The 26,628-nt window shown below is 41.8% G+C and overlaps 1 protein-coding gene across 8 annotated transcripts in view; it reads right to left on the reverse strand.

Annotated features, from left to right (window-relative positions):
- Window positions 1-26,628, reverse strand: part of ATP2B2 (ATPase plasma membrane Ca2+ transporting 2) — a 382,727-nt gene that overhangs the window by 231,947 nt on the left and 124,152 nt on the right. For all 8 annotated transcript variants that reach the window (XM_042026756.1, XM_042026753.1, XM_042026757.1 and 5 more), the window contains exon 3: window positions 16,596-16,695. The gene's annotated coding sequence lies outside the window, so the exon portion shown is untranslated. The remainder of the gene's footprint in view (window positions 1-16,595; window positions 16,696-26,628) is intronic.

The following is a 26,628-nucleotide window of genomic DNA, read 5'->3' on the forward strand; positions in this document are numbered from 1 at the left end:
TGGGTATCCTCACTGCAGGCACTGGTAGTGTCCAAGGGAATGGGATATTAACTGTGGAAAAAAGTAAATGGAATTTTTCCTCCTTTTTTCCTACTTAATCTGCACTTGTCTGGTTTTTGTCAGTCCTGCCTGGTAAAAGACACCAAATTCCTGCCCTTATAAGAGAGGTGTGAGTGGTTCTTGCCAGTTGGCTGGCATTTAACTGATAAGGGCCCAATCAGCCAAACCTTCTCACAGGTGTAGGTGTATTACAGATGCCACAAAGAAAAACAGAAAAAAAAAAATCGGTTTGTGGGTCAAGGTCCCCTTTGATTAGGATTAGGTTTTATTGTTACTCTGATTGCAGTTTTGCTTCCCTCCCTTATCACAGAGTGGTAAATACCTGGGTTTCCTTGCCTGCCTGGCTCACAGCACCCATTTCCCTGATGAAGCACCCCGGGTGTGCAGAGAGGGTTTGGAAGACTCAAAGCTCTGCTCAAACCTCTCATGCTAAAGCTCCTGACGTCAGGTGAAATTAGGTCAGCACAAAAGCGCTGCTGAGGAGGAATCACATCCTGGATCTCATTTCTCTCCTTGAAACAGCAACCAAATCAGGGAATTATTTTCCATCTCCCATCCTGGATGGCTGCAGTAATTTGGATTTTCTTCTCCTTAGCTGAGCAAGAGTGAGGGAGGAAGAGGAGGAGGAGGAGGAGGAACTCATCTCCTTAGAAAGCAGCACTTGACACCCAGTGTGTAGGTGATAATGAGCACTTCTAGGGAGCTGACATAATACTGAGCATTTACAGGAGGGAAACTTTGCTGTGAGAGGAGCCAAGGTCCACTGAAGAGATTAATTCATGATTTCTCTTCCCACACCATAAAAAAAGCCCCAATACAACTGACTCTAAAGAGATTCTACAGTTGTTCAAACATCCACAACAAGAAATGACAGCAGTATCTCAGCCCACTCAGGTGCCTGGAAAAGAAGCTACAGTTCACCTTAATTAATTCTCCAGAAAGAATGAAAATGTCACCTATTAGATTAAAACCAGAAGGAAAGAATGCACATTTTTCCATTCAGAAAGAAAAAAAAAAAAACCAAAAAACAAAAACCCAACTCAATTAAGTGTGGCAAGTAGCAAATAAACAGGAAGCAAATTTAAAATGAATCACAAGATGAACATTCCCCAGCTCCCCACACATCTCTCTCCAATGTAATTAAGCTAAAACTGTCCTTACAGAGGGAAAGATGCAATAGCTTTATTTACATATAAACAATTATTCAGCTGTAAACAGAACTCACACACACAGGAGTTAATGGAGAAATCATCAACACAGCTATCGACTACACTTAGATCTCCTCTTCAGGTGCCAGGTAGCAATTACAGTCTCCTTCACCTCGGGAATTCTTAAATATTCTCCTCTTTATCTGGACTAACCTGTGCCACTCCTATTTCAAATACACTAAAGACTGTCTCAGGTTGGAGTTGGGGATTTCAGCCTCTATCAAAGCATATTTGCACAAAGTGTGTCTGAGCCATAGCACAAAACTAAAAATTAACCAGGCACATGTAACTTTACAGAGCCTACCATAAAATGCCACCCAAAGCATGGAGATACTGCCTGAACCATGGCCTATTTGGAAATCCACAAATGTTTGCTGGAGAATTGGACATGTCTCGCCACAGCAAATCCCAGTTTACCAGAAAAGTCCCGATGCAAGACTTGTTTTGAGGCAAAATTTCCCCCTACTCCTGCATATTTTCCTGTCCAAACAGTGCTTTTGCCCAAGACACTGGCCTCCATTCCCTACTCCCAACTGGAACATCTAAGTTTTGATTGTACAATTGTGTTATTTGGCACATGAAGAATGAGGTTAAGTGGTAAATTATTACCTTATCTTTGCAAGATGAACTAGGCCTAGACTCAAAGGTGCCGAAGGTAATTATCACATTAGATGAGGCCTGGCCAGAATCTCAAAGTTAACCTCTGCACAACTCTGCCGTGTGGAGCTGTGGGTTTGCTCCTGCTCTGAAGTCTCTGTACATTCAGGTTTCTCACTCAGAGGTGACAAATAAACCTCGTGACCCAAATTAATGTCTCAGTGAGAGCCACACTGCTCCCTTATCCAAGGACAATCTCACGATAGAAAACGTGTTAATTTTTGTTTCATTTAAACTTTCTGCTTGGATACAGATTCTACAGGTTCCTTTCAACACTCTTTGACAATGCAAACCATGCAATATTTCAGTTTGGAAGTCAAGCATCTCTTAGAGCCAGAGTGGAGCACACCCAAGCAGATCCAAGAGCTGCCTCCTCCAGAGAGCTGTGCCACATCCTCCTCCACGGTGCAGCCTCTCCCTGCTCCCCATGTGGGACCACTGGAGATTGTTTTCACCTCAGGGACATTCATTTCAGAGACCTGGATTTACAGAAATTTCATTTATGTCTTTCTGAAGCTCTGCTTTTACTTTGTTTCTGCTCTTTTTTTCCTTCCCCAGCCAGCTCTCTGCAGGGTTAACTGCAGGAAAGAAGTGATGCTCAATGAGAAGGGAATGGGATTCTTTTTCTGCTTTTGTCAACAAATATTCCTTCATGGATCTTAATTTCAACTTCTGCTCCATTGAGCCATTATCACTGCCCAAGCAAGCATGCTGATAGTCCATCAGCTCCAGGAATAAGAAAATCCCAACTGGAAGCCAAAAGATGCAAAAGCTCAAATGCAAATTGAAGTTCACAAAGACACACGAGTTTGGATTTTGCTTTCTGCAATAGTGACTCCTCTTAAAAAAATAATACAACAGGATGAGGGAAATTATGAAGAACTAAAGCTTTTCCTTTTAATGCAAATGTAGCTGAAAGTGCATTAACCACAGAACATTCATTGGGTACTAATCCCAATGCTAAAATTACACGTGATCTTATGGAATGTCTGCTGTCCCTGGAAAGGACGGAGCACAACTGCTACATGAAGGAGTCCTTTTAACAGAATCAACTACACATCCTAGATTTTAAAGAATGAAACTCTTCTCTAAGTGCCTTTCCTTCAACTTCAGAGCTTTAGGTGGTTGATAGGCTGTTCCCACCATGGGCTCTTTGAAGCTTCAGTAGGATTTGGATCAATTCAAACATGAGGGCAGGAGCCAGAGCAAGGCAGGACTGGGACCCTGGAGGTGAAACCAAGAAGGCCAAACCCCAGTTTTCCATCAGCTGAAGCTTTGATGGAACAGCCACATGTCTCAACTCCACCAAACCTCACAAAGGTCAATCATCCCCTTCCACCAAAAGGTAATTATGCCATGGGTGACAATTCCTCACTGACCACAAAGTGTCTCTGATTTCAAGCTGTTAATCTCAACTGAAGTGTCCCAGTGGAGAACATCTGTATGTAGTGTGTGTATTTGCTGGGCAAAATCAAATATAAATCACTTCTGCTCAGAAAACTCCATGGTGTACACAAAAAAAGAGAATTTTCTGTATCCTTCAGAAGTTACAGCCTCTTTTTCTAAGTTCTCACAGCTTTTCACTAATATTTCCCACAGCAGCAAATAGAACACACATTGGCATAGTTACAACTGCAAAGTTAATGTTTAATGAAGTTATGTGCTGCCAGTTATTAATATTTCCTCTCAGCACCTTTTGCACCATGTATTTATAATGACCATATTGATCAGTTAAAAACAAACAAACAAAACCAATCAAAAATAGGTTGGCTGCAAACTCCAGAATGGTTTTCATCAGGGCTGTGAAAATGGTTTAAAAGTTTCCCTAAATCCAGTTTTAAAAATCCCATTTTTAAATCACATTAATCGGTGACAGTGAAGCAGTTTCCCAAAAGCTATTTGGATTAAAATCAAAGCAGTTAAGCTGCCACAGAGATTTTGGGGAGGAGCCAGGAGGACTGGAGGTGTTGTGGCTGCGTTTCTAAGAGCAGCAACTGAAGGCACTCTCTCCCAGAGGTACCTGGAGAGCCCAATTGCACTGCCCTGAAATGAGGGTCTTTGAAATGAGGCTCGTTGCACTGGGAAGCTCCTCCTGACAGGTGACATCTACAAGTTGGCATTTGGACCCCACAGACTCATTAATTGTGAGATTTGTGACACGTTTTGGGTGGATCTTGCAGCCAGGTACCACAAGAACTGCATGAATGTTGCTTCATCGTGCCACTGAACAGTTTGGAGGCAAAAGATTTTCAGGTCACAGGAGGGACTTAAGAGCAGAGAGCAGAAAAAAAAAAAAGGATGAGTTTTTAAAGCTTCTCCTGTGTTTGAGTTTGGGTTGGTCAAAGTTAAACTGCTTTAATGAACTAAAGAATATTATGTTTTGTACACACATATTGTAAAAGAGCAGGCTGAGTAGCAGCCTGCACAAATTCCCGGACACTGGAATTAATCTGTCATCCTGCAAGGTCACTATCACCAGGGAGCAGCTCTGGCAAAATGATAGGTGATGGAAAGGCAGAATGAGTAACTAAATCAATGACTCAATATTGCTCTCTAGGAAATTATATTTTGGGTTAGATGATACCCTGCTGTGAGATATCTCTTCAGTAGGGAACAAGGTCAAGAATAATATTGCACTAACCGGGAGCAAACAAACATGGAGATCTGGCATGGGAGATGGGGAAAAATTCACTAAAAATGTTTTTCCTACATCACTCACTAATTATTACTCATAATTAAACTACATAAATATTTCCTCATACCACATCCCTCTGAGTCTCAATCTTTTCCAATATGCATCTTCCATTCTAAAAATATTTTCTGTTTTACCACTCAGCCATCAGCTGAATCCTTCCCCTAATCCTTTCCAGGTATAAAATTAAAATCAAAAGGAAAAATGCAATTTCTACAAAGCCCCAAGAGCTCTTCTGAAATGTGCTGTGCTGACACGTGGATTTCCAAACCAAATTAGGACATTTTTGACCTTTTGCACTTTCAAATCAGTTGCAGTAAAGATATCAGGCATTTTGCAATAGGAGCTCTCCCCAGAAGAGAGTTTGCATAAAGAATTGCTTCTAGGAGAATTTCCTTCTATTTCAGAATAAGAGTGAAAGGACTACTTTAGAAAAAGGTAGAAATCACAGAAATGAAATTTTAGGGTTCTATTAGAAGGAGCTGTTAAATCCTGGATGGCAGAATCACTCCAGATACATAAATGATATTATGGCAAATAACGTCTTGTCTATCAAAATTCACACAACCAGACAACTCCAGCACCAAACAATTTACAGTCTGATGTACACTACCACCTTATAAGTTCATTTAACAAATAATTAGAGGTATGAAATTAGCAGACTAATCCCAAGGACTGTACTTAAGACATAGAAAGAATCACTGAGGTCTCATGGCCGAGTCTTTTTTCTTCGTTTTAAGTTGCTTTTGTTCCCTGTCCTCAATTTGATGGGGAATTAACAGGTGTGATGTTTAATGAAGTTCTATAAATACTGTGGATTGTGCTGCCTTAGAACTCCATGGGACTGGCGTTGTAAAATTACTGGTGAGACTTCCTTGGATTTATTAAACCTTTCTTAGGAGAAAACCTCTCTTTTACAGCAATCCAGGACTTATGTGGGGACGGCTCATTTATTGGTGGTAACAAAGCTGAGCACAAAGTCTCACTGAGACCAGTTCCTGCTCTCCACACAGCAAACCTTAATCCCTGCCCACCCAAAGCTCTGAAGAGTCCAAACTTCCTCTCATCCAGGTAGAAATCACTACTCAGCACACAGGAGCACACCCAGAATGTGTCAGGCATTCTCACAGTGAGGAGAAGACAAAGTTATTCCTTTCTCTGAGCACACTGCCTCTTTGTTCACCTGTCAATATTTTGTCAGAACACAGATTTCCCACACCAAACATATCCCAAATAAAAGGAGAGCTGTGAAAAGAGCTGGAACATAAGAAGTAGTAAAGGAGATACTTCTGACAGGATTTCTGCACAGGCTTGGAATCCCATCTGCTCAAAGTGAATGTGCATAGGCGACTGGTCAAACTGGGCAAGTGTAACATCTCAGGACTTTTGCCTGGGTTGTTACAGCTCCAGCCTATAAACAAAAACAAACAAACAAACAAAAAAAAAAAAAAATAAACCGCTGCAGAGAGATGAAACAAAACCCTTAAACTATATAGTTCACAGCTTGCATGAAAAATATTACTAAAATTGTATTTTATACATGATTTCTTCCTGCATTGAGAAATATGGATTATTTCTCATTAATCAACCAGGAACCAACTCCAGTGGAACAGAAGTTTCATTAAATTCACTGCTCATTCAAAGCTGCAATAAACTTTTTTCAATACACTGCTGCATTTTGATTGTATGTGAGCAAAAGTGCATTTTGTTTCTGTACTTTAGAAATACTCATCATAAATATTGTCACAGTATTTCATTTGCTCATAATACTGAATTTTATACACTACAGAACAGACTGGCAGCAACTTCAAGCCAGTAGCCACAGCAATGAGAATGACACAACTGTTACCCAGTGCAAAAGCTTTATATATTTTTTTATTTAGATCCCATTTTATAAAACATCTGACTTCTCTCTTTTGAAATTGACCTTCTCTGATTATCTTTTAGAGCTCTAATGACAGACCTGTGTTCCCTCTTTCCTCTCCATCCTTCCCAAGCAGCAACAAACAACCCCAAACCCCTCTGGGGAGCAGATCCTTCTGCCTCCATGTGTGGGAACATAAGCAGAGCTTCTCTCCTGCCTTGCTGCAGTTTTAGTTCCACTGGAGCTGTTTTGGCTGAGTTTCTCTTCAGGCACTGCAAACATCTGTGGCTTAAAGCCAAGTGTGGCTTTGGATACTGCCCACAGGATTTCCTCCATTTCCCACTGTTCCCCATTCCTGGGATCCTGCCTTGTTTTTTCCCTGCTGTATTTTTAAAGCATGTTCTTCCCAAAGAGATCCCAATGACAGTCTCCTGCTCAAGTGTGGATTTTCATTTAAATTGCTAGGTGGAGGAGGGATATAAACTCCCATTTTCCCATCCATTTCATGTGAAGCCACATCCAAGATGATGTGAGTACCCCCAAAATAGCTGCTCAAAATGAATCATTCATACCAGTTTCCAACTCCTAACAGGCAAGGACTGAACCACCATCGCAAGAACTTAAAATGTTGTATAATGAGAGAGTATTTTGTGAGCACAACCAGCATTTTGTAAGCAAAGTGATAAAAATCTAAATTACACCTTTTTTTTTGAATTTGTGGTAGGAAAATTATCTGTTTTACTTAAATTTGACCGCAGAAGTAACAAAAGCCTGGTCACATACAAAGTTTATGGAAAAAAAATAACAGCATCACAAAAGTCAAGGTTTCTCCAGTAAAATCAAAGGATTCAAGCAAGCCTCCAGATGGGAAACAAGTGAAGCTTTTCACAGGTTTAAATCTTGCTGTACACTGGGGCTGCTGCTGAACTCCAGCAGTGCATGTATGAACAGGCACACCAGCACCCCTGAGTATTCATACACACACAGCTGCAAAGAAATCCAGTGCTTTAAAGCCCTTTTTATATTGTTAATATTCAAAGTGTAATGATGATTTGGAGGGGTTTCTGTTTCTGCCATTTTTCTTTCAGATTGCAATAAAATTATTTTTTCAGCTTCTCCTTTTTTAAATTTTAATTTTTACTCATCCATATCTTACCAAAATTAATTCAAACTCCATGAAGACAAGAGAGAAAATTCTCTGATCCTTAAAAATCTCATGTTTGAACTCTTGCAGTCTCCTCCTTTAGCCTTTGCAATCCCAATTTGCTACCCTTTAGTCTGAAACACTAAAACAGTCGGGCTGGGTCTGTAATTTGATTGCCTCAGGTTGGTTTTCTCCTTCTTCTTTTCCTTTTTTTCTTTCCCAATGACACCAGAGGACCCTGCCATGGGCTGTTGAGCTGGAGCACTCACCCTTTGTTCTGACAGGACTCCTTGGCTGCCCACTCAGCAGGTTTCCCAACAATCACGGCCGGGTCTGATCTGTTCACACAAAGCAACCCCACTCCCCTGCAAAATCCACCAACCAACCTCTCTCCACATTTCCCTGAATCATCTCTACGAAGGACCCACTCCTGGTGGTTACAAGCTCTGGTTCAGATGCCACTTCTGATCCAGAAAATCTCTCAAGAACAGGATATGGAAAAAGAAGTTGCCTTGTTAAACTTTACCATAAAGAAAGAATGTGCTGCTAGCTCTCCTTAGAAACTACATTGCTAATTTTCAAGAATGTTACTTGATGGGATTTAGGAAAAATTAGAAAAAGCTTGTGAGAGAATGAGGATTCAGCAGCTCCCTGAGTCTCACATGCTCCATGGCCATGTCATTCCCCAAGGAACCACAGTGAGGGGAGAAATGCCTGCACGCCAAAAAGAAAAGAGTGATGGGCACTGATTTAATTTCCATTTTGGTGCTGTTTCTCCAGCACCGCTGACAGAGATATCCACAGGGGTGAACCACCTGCCCCAGCAGGACTGGGCATGCCAAGGACCTGTGGGATGATGGGAAAAGGAAGAATTCCTCAGCAGTGAGGTCTGGGGAAAAAAAAACCAAGCCAACCAAACAACAACAACAGAAACCAACCCAAAACAAAACCCCAAAACAAACAACCAAACAAACCAAAAACCCATCAGCCAGAGCAGCCCAGAAGGTGACAGAAGGACCTGGGAAAAGTGGTCAGAGGGACACCCATTGAGGCCAACAGTACAGCTTTTCCAGCAGTGCCAGGGATCATTTCATGACCAGGCCTCGAGGGTTCTCCTGCCTAACACAAGTTTCTAAAGACTAATGAGGACTCATCTCCCTGCAAGCTGGAATTTACATCTCAGGGACTTGGTAAGGTTAGAAAGCGTAAAGTTATAAACGTCAATAAAGATTACAGAAAATGATTCTTCTCTTTTCCCCTCAGCATTCTCCCAGGACAGTGCTTTCCCAGCAGGATCAGCTGGATCATTGAATGCCAGACAGCAGCAGCAGCAGCTTCACCTACGACGCCACTTCAGCTCTGCTACAGCGCTCGCGCCAGCTGCTCCAGCAGAGCTCAGCACAAAGAAACAAAACCCTTCCTTCCCTCTCCTCCTACAGTGTTTAAGCCACACATCTGCAGTTGCCAAGTCCTCTTTTTGATGCTGGAAATTTACATTTGCCTTCATATACACACATGCTCCTTTTATCACACTCTGACAAACCCAGCTTTTATCCGCATTCCCAGATGATGCTGATGGAGTGAAGAAACTACCTGCTACAGAGGAGGAGCTGGGCAGCTGCTCCTGCAAGAAAAAGTTTGGGTTTTTAAACTGAGTCCAGAAAACCCATTTAATGGACAAAAACAAGATCCATGTTTGCATTTATAAAGCCAGGAGCTGGTGCAATTTATGCTCTTTTCTGTTTGGATCTGGGCAAACAGATTGGGATTCACAGCACATCAGTCCAGGAAGATTTAATAGTGAGTGGCAATCCTCAGCTAAACATTCTCACTTTCAAAGAGATCCTTAAAATTATAAGACTCTAAAACAGAGACACAAAGTTGCTGCAAATAAGATTAAGAAAATATTCACCAAATTCAAGCTAAAAAGTTATGATCTCTGCTATATTCCAGCCCAATTCAGGTAAATCACTGATCCCAGCCTTGGCATTCCCAGGGCTCTTTCACTTTAAGAAGAGGGGGGAAAAAAACACAACCACAAATCCCAAACAGACCCAACAAAACCCAGCCTTCCACCACATTCTCTCGCACCGGATTTAGCATCAGTTCAGGTCAGTGCTGGTACCAGGACTGGCACTAAATGATCTGGGCCAATAGTAGCTGGAAGCAGCAATTTTCATATCTATCAGATAATCAAGTTTTGCAGGACAAGTGATGATGATATGTAAAAATTCCATAGCAGCTAATCAAAGACAAAACTTGAGGAAGCAGCAAAAAGCTCATAATGAAGAAATATATTCCACCACAGGTGGCAGGAAATTGTAGCTACTGATAACAAGTGTTATGGGGCTCTGGCAAAGAAAGAAAATCAGCATAAGCATGAAGGCAAAGCAGTGATAGCACCAATAAAAAGAAGCCTCAGAGCACTCTCCAGAAATCTATCGTGAGAATCAAGTGAGAAGTAATAAATTTGCATTTTCTGTAAGACCTTGCATTTAAACATATTCTTAAATACTTGGTGAGTTTCAGGAGCTGGCTGCAGACCATGTGTTGCTTGAGTATGTAAAAAGCAAAGCATCACTTCACTGAGCACTGAAGCACCAACATCTGCAGGGAGAGATTACAGGGAAATCTAAAAGGAGATTTAGGAACAAGTCGCTCAATCCATCCGAAAGGTGCAAATGATGGAGAAGCCAAAGAATTCAAAACCTGTGCCTTGGAATATGACAGGGACAAGTAAGGGACAAAGACAGCAGGAGCCTGAAGTCAGGGCCAAGCCTGAAGCTGACCAAGGTGATGAAGGGAGGTCCTGTTCTGGAGAAGTCACAAATTCCTCTCCAGCTGCATTTGAAGGAATCTCCAGCTCAGGGAAAGCCATGCAGGAAGGGCAGTGGATTACAGAACCCTGCAAAGCTGGGCAGTATCAAATACCTGGTAAGGATAGGTATTAATATCCCTGGCTTAGATGAACTCTCCAGGGGAAAATGGATTGCAATGGGAAATGATTGGCTCAGCAAGGGGAAAGCAAAGAGAGAATTCACTTATTTGTTGCTGTAAGGGAACACAGTTCCTGAAGTCAATGGGATTCCAACAGCCAGGACCAAGAGCAGGCAAAACACAGACCTTAAAGCTGCTGAGCAAGACCCAGAGCTCAATATACATTCTAATAAGGACGAGGTGAAAAAAGGAACTTGTGTTTTGTCTAAAAGGAGCTGAAGCTGATCTCAGCAAGGAGCTGCACTTGCAGGGCAAGCTGGAAAAGAGAGGAAAGAACACCAAAGTAAAGAAGACACTTCCCAGCACCCAGGAAAGCAATAAAATCAGCTGGGGAAAAAAAATCCCCTCTCCAGTCTCTGCTGGATGTCTTCAGTTCAGTTTCTCCCTGAAAAAGGGAAATTTAACACGGAAATGTGGGAGAAAGTGGAGGAATCAGCAAAGCAGGCTCAGGTGGGGTCATGCAAGGAAAAAGTCACTTTTCCATGGGATCAAAAGATTTAAACTATGCAAAAAGGAAATGCTTCTCTCTGCCTTTCAGGGGTGAATTTGTACAATGTAGAATGCTCTGAGTGTCAAGCAAGACTTGGCACATATCCTTTGAAATACAGCGAATAAAGACAAATGTTAACACACTCCTTTGTGAGATTTGGTTCCTACATATTAGCATTTGAATTGTACTCAGCCCTTCGTGTGTCACATTAAGAAAATTCCCATTTCTACGATCTTCATTAGGAGAAACCAGCAGAAACCCAGGCTCTAGGAAGAGCCAGAAGCCAGTAAAAATCCGGGCACACACCTACAAACCCTGTACCATCAAAGAGCCTGCCAAGAAAACCCCTAAAGCAGCAAAGAGCAGACACGAATTTCCCTTCATGGACAGCAGCTCTTAACTGATCACAAGCGATTTATTGATATTATCAAGGATTGTTCCAAAGTCAGGGGGAATTTCTCATTTGCAGCTGCTCCCTGGAGCACGTTGTCTTTGCTCAGAGAGGGAAATGTGTCCAACAGCACCTGCAAGGAGCTCCCACTGTGCCTACAGAGGTGGCCAGTGCAGAAGTCCTGAAAAAATGCTTTTTTTCAAAAGATTACTGAGCAACACCTCAGAGAAACACCCAGAACATACAATTAACCACTTCATGGCAATCCTCAAAGCAGCTCTTTTGGTGACAGTGCAGCAAATCCATTAAATAAACAGAGGGGGAAAATCTCCAACATGCAAAACTAAAATATATATATTTTTTTAAAAAAACTATAATAAAATTAATATTACAAAACTATTTTCATTCTTTCTATGAGCTCTTATCTTTTGAGTTATATTCAATATTTCCAAAGACAATTTTAAATCAGAAAAGTGTATCAAAAGTAGTAAGAAAGAGTAAATACTAATGACATCAAGAGTTAGTAACACAGCATTAAAATTTGATTTAAAAAATAAAATCTTTCAAACATGTCCTGATGTGCAAGAAAATTCCATGGAAACTTTACTTTCTGGACATAGCAGGAATTCTCCTGCCTGGCTCCCACAGCCACACAGAAGTCAAGCCAGGGCCAGGCTATCATTTATATTCATTTATAAATATACTATATATATTTAGATATATATTTTTATATATATATATAGTATATATATAAATATTCTATAAATAAACTGATATAAATGAAATACAGTTCCTCCTGTCCCTCGAGCAGGCACTGAAGTCTCACCTGACTGTTCCCCCTCAATGTTACTCAATTCCTTGGAATCCTGGGGGCACAAACACTGTTCTCTCTGCCAGAGAGGAAAAGGAAAAGCAGCTCCTGGCACTGATGCTTGTTGCCATTTTTAACAGCCGGGTCACACCAAGACAGGTGAGAATTATTTAAATTCCAGGGTAACACTCATTAATTAGAAAGTAAACTGACATTATCTATTAACTTCACATTAATCCGTCCAAGAGATGATTTGAACCGAACACACAATACAGAATGCAGCAGGAATATCTTCAATTTTTTGTTTTGTAAAAAAAAAAAAAAAATCTTAATTTTATTCCATTAAATACCATTAAATTTGTTGGCTTTTGTGTTTCCATATTGTATTTTAATCTCTTGCTCAGGACTCCTTAGACTGGGACGTTTAGGCAACAGAACACATGGAGAGGTTTGCACAACCATGCTGGACAGCCTCACAGGGCCACAGTTCCCATCACCTTTAAACAGAGATAAAAATCCATATTTTTCTGATGTACTTCAAGATACTGATGAGAACCCCATGCAAGAGCTCCTGTCAGCTGTTACCCTCTCACTGAATGTGGTTATGTTGGAATATTACCCTTCCTGACCTCTGGAAACAACATAAAACTGAAGTGAAGCAGTAATTGTCTGGTTATAAAATGTCACTAACATCAGATAGTAGGAAAAGACCACTTAATTAGAGGAAGTTTGCTCTTCAAAGTAGGAGGAGTTCAAATTCATTCCCAGATATTTATATATTTAATTTCGTTGTGCAAAGAGAAGATGAATGTACAGGTAGCTGTAGGTACAGATCTGCTCTGTTTCTGCACAGCCCCTCTGAAGGAGCACCCTCACATTCACAGCTACCAAGTGACAGAAATCAGAACAGCCTCTTCTTCCCCTTCAAACCCAGGGCACCAAAGTAGCACCGAAGCAGGTGGATGGGGCTGTCTCTGACGTCACACCTGCAAACCAGATTTTGCTGATATTTCTCATTGTTTGGGATGAGCTGATGGGTAATTGGTGCTGGGAATTGCAGTGAAGTGAGACTTGTAGCCCCATGCTTTGCTCTTTGCCTCCAGTGGGGGTGGCAGAAGTAACAAAAGCTGCTTTCCAAAGATTACCTCACTGCTGGAAAAGCCCAGAGTTCCAGTGGCTTCCCAGTGCTCCACATTTACAGGCCAGGAGGGGAAAGCAGGTGTAGCTGCACGAGATAAAACCATTCTTTCAGCTTTCCATCCTCAGTTCCAGCTGGCATTTCAGTGCTGAGCAGCACAGAAATAACAGCACAGTCCAAAGTAGCTCCTTAATAACTCCAATAAATCACAGGGATGACAAAACAAAACCAGGAAAGATTTCACATGGGAACATCTTTAGGAGGGGACAACACCTGCAGCTGCCTTTGAGAAGAAATAATCCTTGTGGGCTCCTGGGCTCAGCAGACACATTCCCAGAGCATTCCCAGAGCAGTGGGACCTCCTGCCAAGGTCTGACCACAGCAGGTGCTTTGTGCTCATCAGTGCCAACAGCAACACCTTCCGTGTGTGCAGCCTCAGCTCTGGGTGGGAGGGAAATTAAACCCAGAGGAATCCAGGGATTCAGCCCATTTTATCCTTCTGGAATGGGATGGGAGGGGCTGAATGCACAGGGTGCTTTGGGAAGGTTTGTTTTGGGGGGTTACAGTTTTTTTATCTCCACAAGCTCACTAAATTGTGTGGTTGTGCCTGGCAGCTCGCATTCCACAACAGGAATTGAAACCATTATACTGAGAAATAGGGAAAATTACAGCATTTCCACCTCTGCTTATTTCTCTGAAAAAAAAAAAAAAAAAAAAAAAAAAAAAAAAAAAAAAGGACAAAAACCTTGGGGAGGCTTTTCTTTTTTTAATAGCTGAATGACTAAGAAAGTTCCCTCTCTAGTAAGTCTATCTTCGCTTTTCAGTCTCTTCCAGACATTTAAATGTCTGACAAATAGATTATAGACTACTTGTTTTAAGAGTTTGGGGGGAAAATGAAGCTTGAATCTGTAGTCCTTTGAAAGACAAGCACAATATTTGGTCTGCACAGCTTGTGGCACCTATTAAAACCTTCATTAAAGCACCAGTGACAAACGGCTGCTGTCAGGAAGAAGTGATGCTGAGCACCCTGCAATACTCGATGTTACAGTTGCCCACACAGTCATTATGACCACGCTTTCATTCTGCTCCATATTGAAAAAAAATATAGGCACTAAATAGAACATTTTGATATAAGTTGGGTTCGTTTTAGCTAAAAGAGCCCAGCAAACATTTACATGGAGGTGAGAACTGTAGGTACACTCATCACCTGAGAGGAAATCCATCTGGAAATTATCAGTGGAAACAGAGAGCAAACCCTTGGGTAATTTCTCTCCATGTTGACATTACATAATATTTTGAATACATTAAAGCTGTGCAAGTGCCACTTTGTATAATACAATTATTTTTATAAACTTCCTAACACAACAGTTGTTATTTCAGGTTTCTCAATATATGGTATAAAAAAGTTAATCAAAAACAAGTTTGTGCAGTATTCTGCAGAGCAGCTACACAGAATTTAGAGCTCTAATCCATGGAGAGCTTCCTTCATTACCCACAGAAAACCAGCAAAGCCTTTTTATCTGAGTTATTAATTTCTTCATGCTTCTCCTATCAAGCCTTAAGTCTGTTCCACACACATCACAGGAGAGGGAGAGTTCTGTGAACAGACTCCCAAAGCAACAGGGTGCTCTTGTTATCTTTCTGTTTCCCATGTTCACTTGTTGAAAAAAGAGCGTGATTTTCTCTCACCCCTAATGACATGCTAACTAATCTCAATATACTTGGAATATATTTATTGTTGTCATAAAGCAAATTTTCTCTGATATTTTGCACTCATAAAAATAAAAACTAAGCTTATACTTCACTCTACAAAACTCTAGTTCACAGTTAATACTAATTTTTATTTATTGGTTCTGTTATTTCATAAGCCCAAAACTTACTTGGTAGTGAGTGCTACTTTCCCTTTTTTCTCTAATAGTTGGAATATTAGACCTCACTTTGCCTCCTTGGTTAATGAACCTTCAGTAACAAGAGAGGTAACAAATGAAAATACAGATTTTACATGCATTGTATCACTATTTGCAAGTTACTAGAATCACTTGCTATTCAAGAGAAAAATCAGAATAAATACCAGCTTGTTCCTTCCACTTACAAAATAATGGAATTTTTATACAATCCGTGGCAGTTGGGCAATGCCATTTTAACAAGATTAAGAAGTTCAGCCTGCCTGGCTTACAGTGAAGTTATAACTAAAGAAAAGCTTGAGATAATCTGGTGCTGCCCCATACCTGATAGCACTGGCTGGATTCCTGCTCATCTAAAGGGAGCACTGTGTAAATGTACGGCTCCAAAATTCAGTAATTAAACCCCCCACCACCTGGGTACAGAAATTAAAGTCTCATCACTGCTAAGGCAGAACATTTTCACACAACTGAAAAAGGATAAAATAAGATTCACACCACATCAGACATGATGACAAACATATTAGCACTCCACCTGGATCTAATAATTTTATTAAGTTTAGTTTATAAAACATAGTTCAGGATATATGTCAAAAAAATAATTAAGCCATGCAATATTACTGCTGGAACTTTCATTTCTGCATCCCCACACTTGCACTCCAGACTATAACTCTGATACTTTACCTGAGCAACTCTCATTTGCAAGTAAAATTGAGGGTTTGCCTTAAGAAGAACAAATTTATAATTGTGGACAAACACTGTCTAAATCAAGTACAGATTAAGCATTATTTAGTCCAAAATCTCAGGGTCTGGGGGTTGTGGGAGAATCCAGAATTCTGCCAGAGGTACCTATTTGCAGAGGTGCCAACTCCTGCACCTCTTCAGTCTCCGTGCTGGGATTGAGCATCTCCCTCACACAACCCACCAGCAGTGCAGTCCAAAACAGATTCCCCGATCCCACATTTTATATAACACAGCGTAAAGAGACAGCAGATTGATCTTCCTAACTGAGGGAATCTCTCCTTAAACAAAGTGAAACCATCACTATGTGGAAAAAATCTCTGGTAGTGGTATGATAAAGTGAACAGAGCCCTTCTGTGTCCTTGGCTGGTGTCACTAAGCAAATATTCAGGATTGTATTTACCAATAAGAGTGAATTCCTCAGGAATTTTCTAGAATTTCTGTGAAGTTACAACAGTAGATTTTTAATTTGAGGGAGAAAAAGAAAAAGAAACAACTTACAGTTGTCTTGTAAAAACGAGCGAGTGCTTCATAAACAGGGTTCTGAGTCACATAACCAGCTGGGTCTTCTCGTGTTGGCTAATCAATCTTGATTTCAAAACTGGAAGAAAGAAAGAAGATAATTAGACTTGACAAACCCCAGAGAATTAAGCAAATTAATAGAACAAACAAGATTGATCTAAAGGATACCCCACAGGAGAAACAGATCCAAGAGCAAACATCCAGTGTCATAAATAGTTAGGGACATTTTGCAGTAAAATGAAGTGATTTAAAAGTTCCAACTCTGTGACCAAAGATGTGAATTAAAAGCTTGAAACTACAGGCCTCAGTCCCAATGACATCTCTTCTTATTCATTTATCAGAGCTGTAGCCCTCTGGCCTCTCATATTTGTAAATAATTGTTGTTTTTTATGCTTTTGGAGACTGAAAACTTCATGTCTTGTGTCTGTGTGAGAGGAAAAGGCCAGCAGAGAGGGCAGGAACAGAGTGGAGACATTCCCCTGGTTTTCCTCGCATGACATAAGAACTTGGAAGTGAAAAACTGAGAGGTCTTAAGGTCAGCACAGCGATGTCGTCATGGATAAGCGACATCCTGACTGGTTTCACTGGAGAGGCTCAGGAGGGTACACAGAAAGGAAAGGCAGCAGTTCTGCAGGGAGAGGCCCTCCTTGGATGGGACATAAGTGTTCCATGTGGGAACACATCCCCACTGCACCATGAGGATGGGCAAAAAGAAACCCATTTTCCATGTTTTTGTATTAAGAGGGAAGCGCTGTGCTCCAGCACGATGCCATTTTTGACCCAAGACACAGAATTATATTCAGCTCCTCTCGTGTCAAACCACAGCATATGGCAGAGCCGGAGGGGACACTCCTGGGAGAGAAAACATCCACTTCTGGCTTGTAAGTTCCAGCTAATGATCAATTCATCACACCCCTCAGTAAATCATGTTTGGATTCAGCTTGCAAAAACTGGGTTGTTTAAGGCCCTTTGAACACTATGTGAAAACATCTTTCATTATAAATGAGGATTTCCCTGCAGACACCAGTAAGACCACATCTGCTTCATCTTGGATTAGCATAAAGGAGTGAGCTTCCCGATGCTCCTGCCACTAAGTGTCAGCGTTGCCAGGTTTTGCACGTCATGGGCTTTATTCGGTCTCCACCTTGTGCCCAAATGAACATTTAATCTATCCAAATACATTTAAGTTCCATATTGCTGGGATTTGTAGGACTGGTTTTAGGTGTAACAACATCCCTTAAATATTCTTCCCATAACTTAGGTCAGTTTGGTTTGTGTATTTTTATCTGGGACTTCCAGGACATGGACACCATGCCTTTGTGAACTACATTTCAAATATATTGTGAAGCTTCATGCACAAGGCAGTGTTCTAGGACCACACAATTTCTCCAGACTTTCTCTTCCCTCATGTCTGTGGGAATCAGTGGGAGCTGGGGGATGAACAGCAGCCCTGCAGAGAAGGACGTGGAGGTGCTGGTGGCTGAGGGGCTGGACATGCCCCAGCCATGTGCTGGCACTCGGGAACCCCCGGTGCCCTGGGCTGAGCCCCAGCATGGGCAGCAGGGAGGGGGGGATTCTGCCCCTCTGCCCCCCTCAGGTGAGACCCCACCTGCAGAGCTGCCCCAGCCCTGGGGCTAGCACAGGAAGGACCTGGAGCTGCTGGAAAAAGTCCAGAGGAGGCTCCAGGATGAGCAGAGGGATGGAGCAGCTCTGCTGGGAGGAAAGGCTGCGAGAGCTGGGATTGTTCAGCCTGGAGAGGAGAAGCTTTGTGTGATTGAATTGTGGCCTTGCAGAGCCTGAAGGGAGCCCACAAGAAACATGGAGAGAGACAATTTACAAGAGCTCGGAGCAACAGGAAAAGGGGAAATGGCTTCAAACTGCCAGAGGGCAGGGTTAGATGGGATATTAGGAAAAAATTGTTCCCTGTGAGAGTGCTGAGGCCCTGGCACAGGGTGCCCAGAGCAGCTGTGGCTGCCCCTGGATCCCTGGAAGTGTCCAAGGCCAGGTTGGACGGGGCTTGGAGCAGCCTGGGATAGTGGAAGGTGTCCCTGCCCATGGATGGGTGTGGAATGAAATGGGCTTTAAGGTCCCTTCCAAGCCAAGCCACCCTCTGATGTGACTCTGTGATATTTAATGCCAAGGGATGCACAGTCTTGCACTGTCCCTGACCCAGGGCGCTGACACACTGAAGGAAGAACACACTGAACCCCCCTGCTAAAGACAGGAACCTACTTAGGATCCAGTCTTAAATTCCACTCTTAAGACCTTGCCTACCAAAGAAAATATGACTTTTGGAATAGGTTTCTAACCAAATATTTACTATCAGGCTGTACCACCAGGTGGCAAGATTGCAAAATAAAGGAATTTTTTAAATTGTCCCTATAATCCATTCAGTCAGGGCTGCTTCAAGGACCCCTTGCTGGGCCATGGTGATTGTTCTGGGAGGACTTGGGCGAGTATTTAGCTTGCACCCACATGGGTCTGTAAAATAAAGTATTTTAACTTTTCCTCATCATTCATCATGTAGTCAATTTACTCACAACTACAACAGTCAAAGGCAACACGAGACTCCCAGTACACGAAAAAGGAAATTGTGGCCACCAGCTGCACTTCTTTGAAGAACTTGGTTCTCCCACTGTTTTCGTCCTGCTCCCTCTTTCCCTGGTAAAAATTTTAACCTTTTCAGAAGAGCCTAAAACCTGACATGACTGCAGGGAACCACGTATTAAATGGGAATACTCAAAAAGATTAATAAAATTATTTTGCAAAGGAAGAGTAAAGACTTTACACAGAGTGTACTTACAATCTTTTGGGTAATTTTTTTCCCATATATTTTCATTTCTCAGGTTATATCCCAATTATCTATAAACCAAGACACAAGGCTGTTCTAAGCTCTACACTAAAGGTGTGCCATGGACACATGAGCTCAGTTTAAAGGGCTGAATTTTACACTGAGTATGTTATTTTACAGTCCAATTTAATTCAAAATTTAGGAAAAATATAAATCCCCAATAACAACTTGGAAAATTCTATTATGCCTCACCCCCAGATCATAAAGGACACACTGTAAGCACCCAATCTCCATTATGTGATTTATTTGCATCTATACACACACAGATAGATATATTTGTAAATAAAAGAATATAAAATATTAGCAAATCTAATACTGGCAACCAGACCAAGGTGGTGAGCAACTCTACCTGGCCCTGAGATATGCAACACCAAAAAAACAATGATTCCAGAAATAGTTTAGGGACTTTTTCCTTCCATTTGTAGCGTTGCACCTGCTCAATAACACACAGCTACACTTCACAGATGCTTAAAATATTGTCATTATCCCTGGAGCTAGAAGAAATTAGGTAGGTGTAAAATAATCAGAATGTCAAGCACATTAAATGTCAAGCATAAATAAGAACCAAAATTGGAATCTCTCAAAGATGCTGGTACTCCCACAGTTGGGCAAAAAGTGTTAACTTCAGTAACTGCCACCATTTGGGACTTGTATTATTATACAAACCACAGAATTCTGTGCCTTGATGGCATCAGCTTGAAAGATGATTTGGCATTAGAAAGTAAAAGTAAACGTTATCCAAAACATCAAGAAAACTTCCTGCCCCAAAATAGATTTTTATTTGAGACTCTGAAATTCAAACACTCCAGGGTATTGAAATTAAAAAGAGAAATAAGAAATCCAAAAGACTTTGCAGGAGAAGGGAGGGATGAGTAATACATGGGCCTGTGTTACATGAGATGGCACCAAAAATATAAACTGCAAAATAATCTCCCGAGTTATGTTCCTTCATCCAATAAAACAAAATAACTTGCTCAATCAAGTTTTAATTCCATAATCCAATCATCATGCAAATTAAAATCAAGCCCTATATTTCCCCAGTGAATATACACTAACTAAATATTTTTAAGTGAAGATACCTAAAACCTAAATTAGATTGGAAACTCTTTCAAGAGAGATTTGCTTTCATCTAAGCCCATACCATCCCAGCATAGTCAAGTCCAGAAACCTAAACTGTAGCTAAGTAAAATTAAATCTTGAAAAAAATATATTAAAACCCACAAAGCACATTATGCCATGCTTAGGGAGTAACACCTATTATGAAATTTCAATGAAATCAACACAGGGGGTTTTTTGAGGGATTTTTGGCTGGAATCAACGTCTCCTTTTCTTTCCACGTTACCTATTTAATCTTTTATTTGAACCACAAGACAAAAGCAGCCCTACAGGAGCTTCAGAGCTTGGCTCTGCTTAGAGGGCTTCAGCTGAGAAATTCCCAGGAAACGGACTGTGGCCCTGGACAAGCCCTGACCCATCACAGAGATTGTTTCCATGGCCAGAACGTGCCACAAAATATTGAATACTTACATGTTCACGTGGAAGAGATTCACACTCTTGCACAGAGGCAGGATGGAAACTTTTCTAATCTCTGCTCATCCTTTCAGCCATGGGGCACCTTTCTGGGAAGAGCTGGAACAGAATCAATTGATTGACAAGGACCAGGGCTGAGGTCACCAGAGCATTTGGCCTCAGCCAGATGAGCCTGTCAGCCCACGGGAGCGACGGCATTGATCCGATTGCGGTAATCGAGCATGGAGGGTAAAACCCCTCCATGGAACCGTGTTCCTGAGGAGGGAAAACATTCCAGGGAGCTGAGCTGAATCTTCCTCTAGAGCTCCAGAAAAGCCCGAGCACGTCATACCTCTACCAGCATGAATTGTACGGTGTTTCAGGGTTTTTAGAGCATAAAACACTCAAAGTCACAAACGTATCCAATTTTACAATGAATTGATGGAATTAGGGCAAGACAGATTGACTTCCCTGCTTTAAGGAATAAAGGCTCTCTGGACTGTTTAGAACTTGCTAACGTGCAGTGCTAGGATTACCATGCCAGCTTAAGCCTATGCTTCAAATCCAAAACTAACAAGAAAATACAAAGTATAAAGGTATTAATCACTGCAGTTTCAATTACATTAAAGGCTTTGTTGGCTTTCTTCTTTGCCTTATGAAATACTAAGAAAATAGAAAAAAAAAAATCCCAAAAATGTATATGTAAAATGAGGCAGTGCCATATAGGTGAGCACTCTTCCTTAAGGACTTCATAAAAATAACATTTTCTCTTCCTAGAGAGTACTGTGATCCAGCCACAGACTCAGGCAACTGAAGTACATGTTCATATTAAAAAAAAATAATAAAATCAAATCCTCTTCATGTTCAAGAACACTCTCTAAAGCACTTACTCTATAAAAAGAAATCGGAGAGAGTACATACAGCTGATTTATTTCAGGAAGCAAACAAAAATAACAAGAGTGCCACCTATCCTTCATTAGGAATAACAGAACTTCCCGTGGACTGACCTTGCTGTTAAAAACCCTGCACAATAAAACCTGGCAGCTAAGAACATATAAAACTCTCCATCTGGGCAGAAACTCGTGGAAAAAAATAAAATGCAAAGGAGTGTTGCATGGAAAAGCAGGATTAAAAAGAAATACAGGAGAAGGAGGAGGACTTGGGAAAAATAAATCTGTTAGGTATCAAAAGTGTAAAATCCAGAAGATTAAACCCAGGAAAACTAAAGATATTTTAAGGCTTGAGGCCACATTTTGGGTTTCAGTAATGATTTTATGAAAATAAGTTTGTGTGTAACACACAACGAGCAAACTTGGTCCAGAAGAAGCTGCTGTACAGAGGCAGCAGCTGCCACTGAACAGGAGACAGGGAATATTTATCCAGTGCGGATGACTAGAGCAGCAGAGAGAGGTGGGGGGGTCATTATTTTCTCTTTTTTCAAGTTATAGCAGATATAGGAGTAATATAGATGAGCAATCCTAGCACCTGTACCAGGAAAATAAAAAGAAATTATTGCACCTAGTGATAAACACATAGATAAATCTATTTTATTGATAAAAAAGCAGGAAATTCAGTTTTCCTTTTTGGTAAAGGGAAGTCATAGCTCACGACCTGCTACGTGCACGTGGATGAGGCAAAATCCATATATTTGCATATATTAAAATCCCATCGATATTTGTAGGCTTTCCAAACTGCCTCCCAGAAAGGGAGTCACATGAAAACTAAGGCACTATGAGATAATACACAAGGCCTCTGCTTCTCAGAAAAAGCTGGTGAAAATATGGGAAGCAGAGCTCAGCTCTCACTGCACTGGGCACTGGCAGAGCTCTCCGGGGAATGTGAAATGGAAAAGGAGCCGCAGCAACACGGCAGAGCCAAGGGAAGGGGCAATGCTCTTCCTGGTCAAATGAGGAGGGCCAGCCATGGAGAAGAGCGAAAAGACCTTTCCAGCTGCAACTGGATGTTAAGGCAGGAGATGAATTTCAACACAGGCTCCCCACAACACAACACCTGAAAAAACAAACCCTAAAGTTACTGCTCAAATGGGGGAGCTCTGAGCTGATCCCCTCCCCAGAGAGGTGAGCCTGGGATGAAACAGTGACATAAAACATGGCCTTACATGGGACAACTTTCCTCCCATTTTCACACAACCACACAGAGCAAAAAACAGTCAAATGTTTGTCACCTCTCCTGTGGAGACTGGCTGAGGAGGAGACCTTGGAGCCCCTTTCAGTGCCAAAGGGGGCTCCAGGAAAGGTGGGGAGGGACTTTGGATGAGGCCTGGAGTGACAGCACAAGTGGGAATGGCTTTCCACTGGCAGAGGGCAGGGTTAGATGGGTTATTAGGAAGGAATTCTTCCTTGTGGGGAGGGTAAGGCCCTGGCCCAGAGAAGCTGTGGCTGCCCCATCCCTGGAAGTGTCCGAGGCCAGGCTGGACAGGGCTTGGAGCAACCTGGGATGGTGGAAGGTGTCCCTGTCCATGGCAGAGGTGTGGAGTGAGGTGATCTTTAAGGTCTCCCCCAACCCATCCTAATCCACAATCCACTGCCTGTAGGCCGGACACAAATCTCTTGATGATGAAGCAGTATGTTTTAAATCAAGCGGACAGCCGATGCTGACAGCTAAACAATCATCCGCACTAAATTTCCCAGAAAATTGAGGTGTGAGACACCAAGCACCGGGAAGCATTGCTTGCCAAGCAGATCTTCCTCGGAGACATGATTTACAGGATAAACAAAATGGAGTGTCGTGTTGGAAAGTAATGGAGGTTACCTCAAACCTGTCAACATTCACAACTTCAACCTCCCCAAAAGTATTGCAACTGCTTTACTTAGGAAAAAGGTGGGAAAATGTCCAAATGAGTACTGCAACCTCTCCAAAGAACACAATAAGAACTCAAATAAAGATCATTATATCAAGTTCCCCAGCAGAAGCTCCACAGTGAGAAGTCCTTATGGATTGATTTACACATATAACAGTGAGTGATAGTTTATCTATCGAGGGAGCTTTGCTCCAGTGGTTCATGTAATATCAGTCCCTACATATAATTATAGCTATAGAATCAATCAGGGACTACATATTTTATTCTCATACAGCTCTGTTTGGAATCACATCCAAGACATTTAAAATGATACAGTTACAGCTTTAAAAAATCTGCTGTAGAGTCTCACCAGAGAAGTTTCAGAAGGATGCTATTAATAAGTATTGAGACAAATACAAAGAATGGCAAAAAATCAGAAGTGTGAAAAATATTTCCCATTAACATGTGCATATGGTTTCACTCAAAACAAATTTTCTTGCAAGAAACATGTTTATATAATACTATTCAGTTGTTACATTACCAAACTGACTGTAAGTTTATAATGGGGCCATTTTGATTTAGGCACTGTAAAGATTTCAGCTGGAAGGCAAAAATTTCAAATATATATGGAAATAATGGAAGTAAAATCCTGGAGGAAAACTGTTTGAGAGAAAAATGATAAAGACAAAAGAAACAAAGTGCTGTTTCTGAGCTCCTAACAGATGCCAAAAGCCCAAGGAAAGACGAGGGAGGTTGGGATTCGGCCTTTACCTCACACAAAGATGTGTAAAACAGATCCATTAGTTGCTGCCAGTGCACTTAATCTCAAATTCCTTATGCAAACTTGCAATTTTAAGTGATTTTAAGAAGCCCATCAAGCAGCAGGGGCCACCTGTCCCCAGGCATTGTTTGAGCACCCTAGTCCTTGTCAACGTTACCAAGGCATTATTTGAGTAACCAGCTGCAACACGACTTTTAAGTAATTTTTAATCCAGCTCCATGCTTGGATGAAATAAACAATTTGTATAGAAGGTTCTGTTGTAAATGTCAGGGTTTTTCTTGGCATTTACTTGCTTTTGGATCTGGATTAGCCTTCATGCTCGGCGGGACTGGAGCGGAACTGATTTGTGATGATGCTAGAATGTACTAATTCAGGAATTTCTATGCACGAGCATTAACAGGCGAGACTTACCCAAGGAAACGACCCAAACTCTGTGAGTTTAACACTTCTCACTGCACCAAAGGGGAGACCAACACAGGCCTGTTAGGAGTCTCAGCTCTCCAGCCAGTGAAAGCTGGGAGTTGCTTCTGGAGGAGGAACAAAACCACCCACAGCAGGCAGGAGACAACAGGGCTTGTTGGGTGGGGAGCCCTGGCACATGGTGCCCAGAGAAGCTACGCCTGCTCCTGGATCCCTGGAAGTGCCCAAGGCCAGGTTGGATGGGGCTTGGAGCAATCTGGGATAGTGGAAGGTGTCCCTGCCCATGGCAGGGGTGGGGCTGGATGAGCTTTAAGGTCCCTCCCAAGCCTGGGAAGCTCAGGGGTTTTAAAAGGCTTAGACAGGTAAACACCAGAACCATGTGCACAAGGTGGTGTTTAAAGCCCTGCCCTGAGTTGCTAACCCAGCCTTGGACCAGTGTAATTCTGGGATTTATGGCAAATAAGGAAAGAGCAGGTGGGAAAATAAGACAATGGCTCGGTAGCAAGAATGTTCCTGCAGCTGTGAATCGCAGGAAGCACAATGGCACACCCACGCTCCTCAGGGCACAGTGACACTCGTCTTTTGGGAGGCAGGGATGCTGCACATTGACAGAAAAGTAAAAGAGAGAAAACTCTTCAGGAGGAAAAGCTGATGCATGAACCCTCCCAGCAAGTGCTCAGTGGCGGGAGAAAGACAGGTGCTCTCAGCAGTGTCTTCTACCACAGGTAAATTAGATTGCAAGAGTATTTTTCGTTATTTTCAGAAATTGAGAAGATAAATATGAAACCAATGGAACAACTCGTTACTGTGGGAAATAAAAGGGGTATGTTTGTCAGCAGCTATTCTTATACATTATCATTTCAGAAGTGACACATTAAAATATGTATTTTTGGGCTGGGAAGGAGCAGCACCATTCTGCAGCACCATCCATCCTGAAGCTCCCAGGAGGGCATCTGAGTAACTGCAGTCAAAAATTGTAAGGAAAAATCCAAACCCATTATATTCAGTATTTATACTTGTTTATAACATTAAATATTTACTCTTTGCTGTCTGATTTGAAAATATCAGGTGCAACGCTTTTTTCTTCTTATCTAGCAAATACATAAAAACAAAATAAATAAGATAAATCGCTCAATAACACCCAGAGCAGCTAAAGAGAGAGGACAGACTCTCCATGTATATAAGAACAAGCAGGCACCCAGTTCAAAACTGCTCATGTCCCTCCAACTCCAGTCAAGTTAACTGAAAAGGCCACTTGGAGGAGAGAGTCCCACACGAGTTGATTTGCACTGTGGATTGCAGGAAGTGTTTGACACCATTTCCCTGGAAAAGCAGGGCACTCTCCCAGCCCTAAGCACCCTCCCAAAGAGCCGAGAGCCCACTCATCCTCACAGAGTGAGTCCAGAGTCACCATGGCTGTGGTGCCTTTCCAGACTTTGTCACTGTGAGTGTCTAAAGCAGCACATCCTGGGCACTGCAGCACAAGTGTCTGGGAATAAATGTGATAGATGAGGAGTTTAAAGGGTTCTCTGCAAAGCTTCGTTGTGACCAAGGCAGTTTTCATTGTCTCCTCCCTCTTTACAGCCATTTCTGTGTGCTCTGCAACTCTGCAACCCTTCTTTCCCTCACACTATTACCCAAAGTCACCAAT

This window comes from Corvus kubaryi, unplaced genomic scaffold (genome assembly GCF_017639235.1).
Source record: "Corvus kubaryi isolate FWS band 111438036 unplaced genomic scaffold, C.kubaryi_AGA036_p1.0 37285, whole genome shotgun sequence".
In the NCBI taxonomy this organism is placed as follows: Eukaryota; Metazoa; Chordata; class Aves; order Passeriformes; family Corvidae; genus Corvus; species Corvus kubaryi.